This window comes from Nicotiana attenuata, chromosome 7 (genome assembly GCF_001879085.1).
Source record: "Nicotiana attenuata strain UT chromosome 7, NIATTr2, whole genome shotgun sequence".
NCBI classification, from domain to species: domain Eukaryota; kingdom Viridiplantae; phylum Streptophyta; class Magnoliopsida; order Solanales; family Solanaceae; genus Nicotiana; species Nicotiana attenuata.
The window spans coordinates 46267501-46270389 of NC_031995.1; the positions used below are offsets into that span (position 1 = coordinate 46267501).

General features: G+C 37.2%; 1 pseudogene; it reads left to right on the top strand.

The window, feature by feature from the left end:
* On the top strand, positions 1418-2683 carry LOC109230477 (annotated as a pseudogene).

The window sequence follows — 2889 nt, forward strand, 5'->3', positions numbered from 1 at the left end:
CTCTAAGTGTTTGGATTAAGTTTGGCTACCAGCTGTGCACCAGTCTTGTACCAGCTTTATTGAATCAGTTTGGCACTACTTTTGTCAACTTTGGACTGCTGCATTTTCAATAAATACTGCACGTTTCAGCTATTTGTTTTATGCACTAGTTAAGAGAAATATGCAGCAACTTCTATTTGTTCAGCTGTAATTTTTTTTGACAATTTAGTTCTCTTGTTTCAAAATCTGCACAGCTTGAGGATTCTGTACAGATTCCAGCTGCAGTAGGTTGTGAAGTGTGAGTTGAACCGCCCTGCAAATCTGCAGCAACTGCAGCTCAAATTGAAGGGTTCAATTTGGGAAGTTTCTGCCCAGTTTTTGCAGCTGCTGAACAGCCTAAAGTTCAGCTGTTTTTTACAGCAAAATCTGCACAGCTTGGGCTGAACATTTCTGCACTACTTCAGCAAATTTCAGCACTGTTTCTACACTTTTCGAGCAATTTTCAGCATTGTTTTGAAGCTGAAAACTGGTCATCGTGAGCTGATAAACCTACAGTTGTTTAAGTGCAAAACCTATTGAAACAAATAGCTAGGCTGAAAGCCCATTGTAGTTGATCTAGGGCTTTACCTAGCACGGAAGACGCAAATTTTTTATGCGACCAAAAAACGGCCGTTGCCTGAGGCTTTCCAGGTTTTTACTGGTAGAGTTCTTCATATTCATATTTTTCCCTTTTCCTTGGAAGTCAATGGTTTAAATGGAATGATGACAGGAAAGTAAATGAAAACCACCTTCTAGCTGTTGGAAAAGAGTGAACAAATTTGGTGGTTTTCTTTTGGTCCCTTTTAGTGAGTACAAAGAGAGAGTTGGAAAGTTTTGTTTGTTATGAGAGTGAGCTGTAAGCTTAAAAAGTTGTATTGTACCTGTTCCTCTTCCATATTAACATTCATCAGAACTTAGGCTGAAACAGTAGGTCCTTTAATGTGTAGTCATATATCCTTCCAAGAGGAAACTGTGGATCCTGAGTTTCTATTACCAAGAAGCTAATTGGAGAGGTCGATATCGAATTTTAAGTTAGCAGATGTAGAATACAACTTTATGCACTACTCTTTGGTGGTAATAGAAGCAAACTCAATATAATGAGATGTATTTTAACGATTTTCGACTACATGACATGAGGTATGGATTTCTGTCACTGTCTAAATCACACAAGTAATTTCATATTTTGCTTGACACTTCCGACTTGTCCAGATTGCAGGAAGCCCGTACTTAATGGACTCTATTCCCAGCAGCAGTGATAAGAAAACTTTGAAGAGGTGGTTTTTCATTGACAAAAGGGCCGGTTAAAAGATTCGGTACTCTTATACATCCAATAGTAAAAAGTCCCAACTGCGTAGCTGTCAATCGCAAAGTTAATATCAACCAAATCCATATTGTTTCAATGGACTTGAATTTGAAAAATGCCTCTCCAGTTCTAACGGATCCTTCGCCATTGAATAAGTCCAGATTGGGGATCCATTCTAGTTTGTTGCCTTACTCACAATCTGGGCCCTCCTTCTCCACTAGCGTGCTAACAATTCCTAGAAAGAAGCCAGCGAAGCTTGATGATGTTCTATCTAACGGTTAGCTCAACGCAATTATGTCTTCTTCACCTCCTAGGAAGAAGATTCTAAAGGAAGTAAATATTGGTGTTTCTTCCGATGATGCTGATGTTACTTACCTCTCTTGGGAGGTATGTTAAGTCTTTCACCAAATTCACACTGGTCCATTAGTTTTGATGCAATAAATTCTATGTCTTTACATAATAATAATCAAGCTTCTTTCTTTGTCCAGATCAAGTATCCATCAGCTCTCAACTCCTTTCAGCAAATTATGAGGCAAGCAAGGAATAAACAGATAGTCATCTTCTTAGATTATGATGGGACTCTTTCTCCTATTGTTGATGACCCTGACCGTGCTTTTATATCCAATGAGGTAAATCCAAATCTCATATAAAACTAAGATGCTTATCTGTAGATATTCACACAAAATATTATATTCTGCAGATGCGCTCTGCTGTCAGGAATGTTGCAAAGTATTTCCCAACAGCCATCATCAGTGGAAGAAGACGTGACAAGGTAACTTTTTTTGGTAATTTATTAATGTTGATACCGTGTACTTTTTATATCTCTTTTCATTTGCAGTAGTGACTTGTGTCTTTATTGTTTCAGGTTTATGAGCTGGTAGGTCTAACTGAACTCTATTATGCCGGTAGCCATGGTATGGACATCATGCTGCCAGTCAAAAATATGTCGTCCACTAACGATTCAAAGTGTATGAAATCTACTGATCAACATGTATTATATTAGCTGCATTATCAGATTCTATCCTTTCATTCCATTGTAAACATTGCTATCTAGTTCAATTTCTGACTTACTTTCCTAATTTCCTAACTACTTTTGTAATTTCTTTTTGAGCAGGGCAAGGAAATTAATCTGTTCCAGCCTGCTCGTAAATTTTTAACCATGATTGATGAGGTAGGTGCTTTAGAAGGTTTCTCTAAAAAGCATTTCAAACCAGTAGATGACTCTTTCTTTCAGACGGAAAAGAAAAAAAGGTAATTTAAGACGTGAACTTAACTTGTTTGACTACTTTGCAGGTTTTTAAAATCCTTGTCGAGAAAACTAAAGACATTAAGGGTGCGAAGGTTGAGCACCATAAGTTTTGAGCCTCTGTACATTCTTTTTGGATCAATTTATTTAGTCTAGGCATTCCAGATGAAAGGTAATGACTTTATTTATCCTCTTTTGTAGGTGGAGTAGATCAAGAAATAGAAGATGAAGGCAATGAAGATCTAGACCTTACTTAAGATGAATTTTGAATTGCTATAGATGAATGTTCTAGGAATCTTTTGTTGTCAACATTTTGAAACTT